The sequence below is a fragment of the Siphateles boraxobius genome, unplaced genomic scaffold, assembly GCF_051911475.1.
Source record: "Siphateles boraxobius isolate OS27281-9 unplaced genomic scaffold, OSU_SipBor_1 158, whole genome shotgun sequence".
Lineage (NCBI taxonomy): Eukaryota > Metazoa > Chordata > Actinopteri > Cypriniformes > Leuciscidae > Siphateles > Siphateles boraxobius.
In genome coordinates, this window is record NW_027508764.1 from 747,501 (window position 1) to 757,500 (window position 10,000).

Genomic DNA, 10,000 nt, shown 5'->3' on the forward strand with positions numbered 1-10,000 from the left:
CTAAAGAGACTTGTAACTGGTAGGTGGTTTTGTAACTTGTTGTAAATCTTCACAGAATTACCTTTATATTATAATACAGATTATAGTAATCTTGTTCAAATGTTAGGAAATAATTATGTTGGTTTAAGAAAGCCAACATATTGTTAACCTATTTGAACTAAATATTATTATTATTATTATTTTTCTGAGACAAACATTTTCAACTCTTAACTCCTAGAGCTTTAGTGCTAAAAGCACCTAACACAGACCATAAATGATCTCATCCAAAAGACATCCAAAAATGAGAATTAGCCCATGATTTACTCACCCTCAAGTCATCCTTGGTGCATATGACATTCTTCTTTCAGACGAATACAATCGGAGTTATATTAAAAAATGTCCTGGCTCTTCCGAGCTTTATAATGGCAGTGAATGGCCGTTTCTGTTTTAAGTCTATAAAAGTGCATCCATCCATGATAAAAGTAATCCACACGGCTCTGGCGGGGTTATAAAGGCCTTTTGAAGCGAAGTAATGCTGGGCGGTATACCGGTTCATACCGAAAACCAGTGTATATTTTTGTTATGATATTAATTTTTAATATACCGCCATACCGATGTATTTAATTACACAACGTTCGGAACGACATTACGCCACGCGACACTGTTTCAGACGGACCCTTTACAATGTTGCACTTCTAAGCAGCGACTGCGAGGCGAGAGTAAACAGCAGTGCTCTGGTGTTACGTTACAGGGAAGATGGATGCTGCAGAACTATGGCGTTATTTTCCTGTCAAATGTCGAGAGCGCATTATTGTAGCGCGAAAGTACATTAATATAATGCGCGAGCGCGAATCTCTCTGCTCACGCGCGGAATATAAAGTGCCGCAATCTCAGATACACGCTGCTCACGTAAAGGCCGGTTCACACCGGGACGAATTTCGCGTGCGATATTCGGCAGCGTTTAACGCCTCGTGACTAAACAATGGGCGCCAATGTGAGTGTGCACACCGACGCGTAAAACGCCACGCGTAAAAGCGTCATTTTTTTTAAAACGCCTCGGGTTCGTTTTTTTGGTTTGACGCGCCGCGTCAAAAACTATCCGACCAATGAGATTGGCGCTTTTGCTCACGTGTCTGGAGCTTCTGAAGTTACAGTAAAACACAACTTGGGGGCGCTCAAACACAAAACGGTCTTGCCGAGCACACATACGCAATGGCGAAGAAGATATACAGCGTCTTCTACACCAAAGCAGAGAATGTCTAATGACCAAAGCCCGTCTACGGACATTCTCTTATTAGACATTATTATTATTAGACTTATTAGACATTCTCTGACTACACTCTGCCGGGAAGAAATAAGACGAGGAAGATGCAAGGCCAGATGAATGTAGAGCTGCTGGTCTTGTTGGTGTCTTTATAAAGAGACACCAACGAGAATAAAGAACTATATGACAAACGCGACAAACTTGCTCTCTTCTTCTGAGTGACAAGCGTGTGTCAGAAGCACTTTGTGGACCGGGGTATTTCTGTTTTACATTAAGCGCCATCTAATGTCAGGGAATAAATTTGCATGTTCACTCGGCTCATGGTCAGCGAAAATCGCTTGGGTGTGAACACAAAAAACGTGTTGAAAAACGCTGACGAATAACGCGAGCCGATATTCGTCCCGGTGTGTACGAGGCTTTAGAATAGGTCTATTTTCTCTGGACTCGCTCAGAGAATCCTGCACTTAAAACGTGTTCAGTGCAATTGCGAATCTCTCCTCTTCCCCAGCTGACAATTTTAGGTTATAAGAACGTTTTCATAACGTTCCCATTAAGTTATAAAAACGTTATTTCTGAATGTTATAGGAACATTCAAAACGTCCAGTTTTTTAGACGTTGTATTAACGTTATTTCTTGGTTATTATAAGAACTTTATTCAAAACATTATAAGAACGTTCAATTCTCCCGTTATATAAACGTTGTATTAACGTTATTTCCTGGTTACAAGAACGTTGCTAGAACGTTAAGAAATAACAATTTTAGGTTATACTGGGCGCTATTCTATTCTACAATATTCACTAATGACAGTAAAATAGACCATCCTAAGTCAATTTACTGCAGTAATTCCTCTCTCAACCAGTAGAAAATGCTTTGAACACCTGATTATGCATGAGAAAAAAAAAACGTCATAAACCGGAAAACCGGCATCATTTTGAAAAAAAAACGTGATATAAATTTTTGGTCAAACCGCCCAGCACTAAAGCGAAGCGATGCGTTTGTGTAAGAAAAATATCCATATTTAAAACTTTATTGACTAAAATAACTAGCTTTAAAATAACTAGCTTAGCATATATTTCTTTCTGCTTTTGAAGTAACTAAAACGTACAGCTTCACTAATAGCAAAGAGATGCTGCACTTACAGGTATGATTAATTCACTCTAGAAATAGTTCTATCGCCAATACATTCAAATGCAGTGCTACTTTATCTGTATCTGTGATGTGATTTAAATGATTATTGCAGTAAGCTCCACTAGGAGGCGCTACTGGCTTTTGTATGGCTTAGCTCTGTTGGTTTTACGGGAGTTGTAATGTTGTTGATATATACATGATGGCGACTGTTCTCTTGCTCTCGACAAATCCTGTTAATAAATCGTTGAAGATTACTTCTATGAATCTGTGTATTCATGACATGGTGTCAGAAGTGGGATATTTCGCCCTGTGAACAAGATTGAAGAAACGAGATGGCTAAGTTTCAGTCTCCTGAATCGTTTGACTTCACCCAGCCTTCGGCGTGGCCGATCTGGAGACAGCGTTTTTCTCGCTTTCGGATAGCAACGAAGCTAAACCAAGAAGACGACGATATACAGGTGAATACGCTGTTATACGCAATGGGGAAAGAGTCTGAACCTATCTTTAGCACCTTTACATTTCCGGACGATGTTCAGCACTATTATGAAGAGGTTTTGAGAAAGTTTGATGAACATTTTGTGCCAAGGCGGAATACGATACATGAACGTGCCTGTTTCCATAGACGCTCACAGCTCCATGGGGAGAGCGTGGAAGCGTTTGTTAGAGAGCTTTATAAGCTTGCAGAGCACTGCGATTTTGGAGCAACTAAAGACGAACAGATAAGGGACCGCATTGTAATCGGCATCGCAGATGGAGAAGTGTCGCAAAAGTTACAACTCGAACCGGACTTGACATTGGAGAAGGCAATCAATATTGCGCGACAGTCGGAGCTTATTAAAGCACAAAACGCCAGCGCCAGAGCAACAAATGTTGAGGTGGGTGCCGTTAATGCACGCAAGTACAAGCAGCCTAGGCAGTACGACAAAAGGTATGCCAAAAACAAAGATGAACATTACAAGAATGTGACTCATCAAACAAGGAAAATGTGCACAAGATGTGGGAGACAGCATGATTACGGTGCATGTCCAGCAACAGGTAAACGCTGCCACAAATGCAATAAAACGGGACATTTTGAAGCAATGTGTAAAACTAAGAATGTGAATGCAATTAAAACTACTGACGGTGACAGTGATGAGGGCAGTGCATGGTTTCTTGGGGCTGTTGCTGATGGCAGTGAAGGTGATGAGGACAAATGGTATGAAGACCTACAAATTAATGGCACAACTGTTATGTTCCGGATTGATACTGGTGCAGATGTAACGGTGATTCCCGAGGAAACATATTCATCCCTGCAACACCGCCCTCTCCTGGTGAAGACAAAATCAACCTTCACAAGCCCAGGTGGAACGCTTGTGTGTAAAGGCAAGTTTATGACACACTGTGAAAAACATGGACAGACTTTCCCATTTTGGATTTATGTTATGTCAGGCCCATTCACAACAAATTTACTTGGACGGAAAACTGCAATCAAAATGGGACTAGTGCGCAGAGTAAATGGACTCGAGTCATACGATGATGTATTTGGGAACATTGGACTGTTAAATTGTGAGCCAGTTAAAATAGAGCTTAGGCCGGACGCCAAGCCATACAGCATTGTAACCCCACGGCGCATCCCATTTCCAATCCTACCTCAAGTGGAGGAAGAACTGAAACGAATGCAGTCTCTTGGCATCATAGAAGAAGTAAAGGAAGCCACAGACTGGTGTGCTCCTATGGTGCCAGTGATCAAAAAGAACAAGAAACCTCGGATCTGTGTGGATCTTACCAAACTGAATAAAGCTGTGAAAAGAGAAAGGTTCATCCTGCCCACGCTAGAGGATATTGCACCAAAACTGTCAGGCGCAACAGTGTTCTCCACAGTGGACGCATCAAGTGGGTTTTGGCAGATCCCACTTGATGAGAGCAGCAGGAAACTTACAACCTTTATTACTCCGGTGGGCCGCTTCTGTTTCCGTCGCCTTCCTTTCGGCATTACATCTGCACCGGAAATATTTCAGCAGAAAATGAGCTCACTTCTGAGAGATCACAATGGCACAGAAGTTGTCATGGATGACATTCTGATCTTTGGCAATGACAAGGAAGACCACGACCAGAACCTACAAGCTGTGATGAAAACAATTAGAGCTTCAGGACTGAAACTAAACAAGGACAAATGTCAATTCAGGAAACCTGAGATTCACTATTTTGGACACATCATTGGGAAGAATGGCATTAAACCGGACACTGAGAAAGTCAGAGCCATTGCGGAACTCCCCAGTCCAACGAACATAACAGAACTGCGTCAAAGGATTGGAATGATAAACTACTTGGGAAAATTCCTTCCTGATCTCTCCACTGTCATGCACCCTATAAACAGCCTATTGAAGAGCGACACAGTGTGGACATGGGGAGAAGCACAAGAGGAAGCCTTCAAAAAGGTAAAAGGCATGCTAACCTCAGCACCCGTACTGGCATATTACGACACAACAAAGTCAACAGTGGTAAGCGCAGATGCAAGTAGTTATGGCCTAGGGGGCGCACTCTACCAAGAACACAGTGACGGGCTCCGACCAGTTGCCTTTTGTTCAAGGACACTGACAGAGACTGAGCGTAGGTACTCCCAGATAGAAAAGGAATGCCTTGCCAGTGTCTGGGCATGCGAGCGTTTCGGGAGGTACTTACAAGGTCTGGACAGGTTCGTGCTTGAGACCGACCACAAACCTCTGGTTCCACTTATCAACAGCTACGACCTGGATAAAGCACCTGTTAGGTGTCAGAGGTTATTGATGCGTCTAATGAAGTTTAACGCAGAAGCTGTTCACGTACCAGGAAAACAGCTCGTTGTCGCTGACACCCTGTCTCGCAACCCCCTGGAGGGCGGTACTGTGTCAGACACAGAGCATGATGTCAAAGCTTATGTTCAGGCAGTGATTGGAACTAGACCAATCACCAAAGACAGACTTAATGCAATGAGAGAAGCTACAAGCAACGACAACATTCTTCAAACGGTGATTCGTTACACAGGTAATGGCTGGCCCTCAGATTTGTCCTGCCTGCCACACAACCTGCTCAAGTATCACGCCGCTAGAGCTCACCTGTCTGAAGTCAATGGACTCTTGCTGCATGATGACCGCATTGTTGTTCCTCTTTCAATGCAAAAGACTGTGCTGTCACAAATACATGCGGGTCATCAGGGACTCACAAAGTGCCGAAAAAGGGCTAACATTTCAGTGTGGTGGCCAGGTGTCGGGAGAGACATTGCTGAGCTTATAAAAGCATGTGAGTTTTGCATCAAGAATAAACCAACTCAAAGAAAAGAGCCACTGATCACCACACCACTGCCAATAGGAGCTTGGCAGAAGATAGCCGCTGATTTATTTGAGCTTGAAGGTAAACAGTATTTGGTAGCAACAGACTACTACTCACGCTACATTGAGATTTCTCATTTACCTTCTACAAGCAGCAACCAAGTCATCACTCGCCTGAAGTGCATGTTCGCCAGGTGGGGGATCCCGTTTGAGCTAGTTACTGATAACGGCCCTCAGTTCGCTTCAGCGGAGTTTCGCCAGTTCAGTGAGGACTACAACTTTGAGCACACGACATCAAGCCCTCACTACCCTCAAGCGAATGGAGCTGCTGAGAGGAGTGTAGCCATTGCAAAGAGAATCCTTCGACAACCAGATCCACAACTAGCCTTGTTGAGTTACAGAGCCACAACTATCAACGCAACAGGCCAGAGCCCAGTCCAACTGATGATCGGACGAGAAATTAGAACCACAGTTCCTTTGTTGCCGCAGCAGCTGAGCCCGACTGCAGTTGACCAGCAGGCGGTAAGATTTAAGGACCAACAATCCAAAGCTGCCTACCGCTTCTTCTACAACAAGCGCCACTCAACCCGACCTCTGCCTGCACTGCAGCCTGGCCAGAGGGTTAATGTCAAACTGGATGGGGAGAAGGGCTGGAAAACCCCAGCAAAAGTTATCGCGAAAGCTCAAGAGCCCAGGTCCTATCTAATTCAAACCGACCAAGGGACTGTTGCCCGCAGGAACAGGAGGCATTTGCAAGAAGTGCCTGAGCCAGTATCTGAAAGTGCTGGACAAGAGACTAATAATGACTGTGACTTTGCCACCCAAGGTGACACAGACATCCCTCTCACTGCTACTAGTTCACCTGTGTCCTGTGTTCCAACTATTTCCCCGAGTTCGGGCGCCTCTCCAAAGAGAACCTTAGCCGAGAGAGCTATCAGACCACCCGCCAGGTTTAAGGACTATGTTTAAGATGAAAATGTCCTTTACTGGTTGTGTATTGTGTTACAGTACTGACTTCTTGTTCTTATATTATTATGGAAGTTACAGTGACAGTTAAATTGCTAAAAGTAAAACAAAAAAGAAAAAGAAGAAAGTATTTTGTTCTAGACATGCAGCTATGATATAAAGGTACTTGCAATATTTGGTATAAAAGCTTAATTGGTTGTTAAAACAAAATTAATAGTAATGTGATACTACTGCTAATTGAAATTTACTTAATAGGGGAGATGTGATGTGATTTAAATGATTATTGCAGTAAGCTCCACTAGGAGGCGCTACTGGCTTTTGTATGGCTTAGCTCTGTTGGTTTTACGGGAGTTGTAATGTTGTTGATATATACATGATGGCGACTGTTCTCTTGCTCTCGACAAATCCTGTTAATAAATCGTTGAAGATTACTTCTATGAATCTGTGAATTCATGACAGTATCTGATTTAAAACAAGCAGAAATCTGTAAGAAATGTAACGATCCATAGACAATATAAGCGCTGTTAAGTCAGAGCAATAGCCTCGTGGGCAGCGCTGTGCCATGCTGGAGCTGTGCTCACGGCGACCTGAGTTCCAGTCCTGGTTCGAGGTTCAGACTTCTCAAGCCAACATCAACGTTTGTTCACATAATTTAGCCTCTAGTTGTGTTATTAATATGGATTAAGTATATGTTTTAAATTACAGAAACAAAAAAGATACTCATAAGGTATCATATTTATACTTTCAATAAATTAGTCTTTACATAATTTCTGATTACTAATTAGGCTGGCTAATTTTGAAAGTTTTCAATGTCAATATTGCTTGTGATCTTAATATGTATGTATTTGTATTCTTTCTGTTTACACTGTTGCATGATCTTCTTTTATAGGCTATGAGGAAAAACCCTACCATGCACACAGATAATAGAGTTCACTGCTGCTAACTGGGAGAGCAGCTGGACAACTAGAAGAGAGAACAGTAGAACACATATTAATACAGATGACTGTATTATTCTTCTGCAAGAACCAAGGCTAGCAAAGACTGATGATGAGCGCTCTGAGCAAACACTGCAGTCAAGACGCATGATTGCACATTGGACTTTACTGATTTCTTCATTTAATGTTGGGCATTTACTGTACGCAGAACTTCTAATAATTTATGTGGATGCCATTTATAAACCTGTTAGATTCTGATGTTTTAGTTTTGAGATTAATAAAATTGTATGTTTTAACAATGTTATAGCTATTAGCTAAGCATTTTTTTTGTTTAAGAGAACATTTTGGGAACAAACATAAAACTTCCCGCTAAAAACTGATTCAAGCTGATAGAAGAGCAACTTTGACTGAAATAACCACTCGTTACAACCGAGGTATGCAGCACAGTGTTAATTTCGTTAACGAAAACTATAACGAAAAATGGTCGTTGACGACCTTTTTTCCCCTGACTAAGACAAGACGATGAGAGACGACACCCACGTCATTAAACGATAACTGTGACTATCAACACATGCAATATCGTTGACGAAAAAAGACGAGACTGATCGGTTAAAACAAAAACAAGACTTTACCAAAACCACTTGTTTTTGTCGAATAAAGGAGAAGACAACACATTACAGACTGTGTTTGCGAGCGTTCATGCTTACGGTTGCCATATTTCAATAATTTTAATCCCCAGTTAAAAATTTCTGTTTAAATAACTCGTTTTCTACACGGTCTTTTCAATGGTATCTGGCAACCATGCGCGCGCGCTCTCTCTACATCCTGAAGAAGCGCGGATGATCTGAAAAAACAGAGTTCAGCGAACTTCATTTGAGATTTTCTACTTAAATTAAAGTGTCATTCAGTCTGTCTTTTTCTGTCACTAGCCGCTTGCGCTGTTTGTGAGACTAAATCTGCGGTCAAAATTCAGGCTGATATCCAGCAGTGTTTTTAATGTTGATCATATTAGCGAGCAAGAATGCAATGTTTCCCGAATATCCACACGATTTCAAATGTGACATTGATTTTATACAAGAGTTCAACAAACAAAAGGGTAACATTAAGTGACGTAGGCCTACTAAATTTAAAACTGTATTGTAAGTAGGCTATTATTGCTCTATTTTGCAACAAACGCCACAGCAGAACTGCAGCACACAGCGGTGATTCGTGAACGAATCTGTGGCTTTGAACGAATCTTAAGATTCAATGATCCGTTCATAAGTACAGCAACTTGCTTCGTTACTGAATGAATGAATGGCTCGATGACTCACTCATAAACTATAGACAGACTTACCGCCACCTAGTGGCCATTTTAATTTAATATTTAAAAGTATAACTTCGTTTTTACCATCATTGCATATTTATTGAACATTGTTTTATTTAAATCATTATTTATTTTATAAAGGTATTTATAAAGGTAAAAAAATAGACTGAAAAAATCGATTAAAGAGGGCAAATATTGTCCCTTAATGGAAAGTCTAAGTGGAAGAGGGGTTACGGCACTCTAAAAAAATGAAGAACCACTGAACAAAGGAAAATGGATATGTAGAATTGCACAAATGCTACTGCTAGAGTGCAATGTCAATACAGCCTGTTACCTTGATTCAAATTTTTCATAAGCTTAATGAACTGGCCTAGAGAGAAAAATTGTTATGACATTTTTTGTCTAAAGACTATAGGCTACATATGCCAAAATTCGGTAACTGCAATTTGACTAAAAGTAATGACAAAGTTGACAAAAAATGCTATGACTTTTCGTCAACTAAAACTAGACTAAAACTGACAAACTGACATTTAGACAAAATGACTAAAATGTGACTAAGACCAATAAGCATTTTCGTCTGAAGATGAAAACTAAGACTAAATCAAAAATTGCTGCCAAAATTAACACTGATGCAGCAAAGCATTTGTGAAGCCACAACACGCACAACCTTGAGGTGGATGGGCTACAACAGCAGAAGACCCCACCGGGTACCACTCATCTCCACTACAAATAGGAAAAAGAGGCTACAATTTGCAAGAGCTCACCAAAATTGGACAGTTGAAGACTGGAAAAATGTTGCCTGGTCTGATGAGTCTCGATTTCTGTTGAGACATTCAGATGGTAGAGTCAGAATTTGGCGTAAACAGAATGAGAACATGGATCCATCATGCCTTGTTATCACTGTGCAGGCTGGTGGTGGTGGTGTAATGGTGTGGGGGATTTTTTCTTGGCACACTTTAGGCCCCTTAGTGCCAATTGACCTGTGGCTAAGCCACGCCCCCTCCACTCACTCGGACAAACAGTCAACATCCGGTGACAGGCGTTATATTTAGTTATGTTGAAGAGGAGTGAAAAGGCTACATGTTTTGCTAAAAAAAAAAAAAAAGTTCCCCAGTTGTTTTGGTAGAAATTTGTC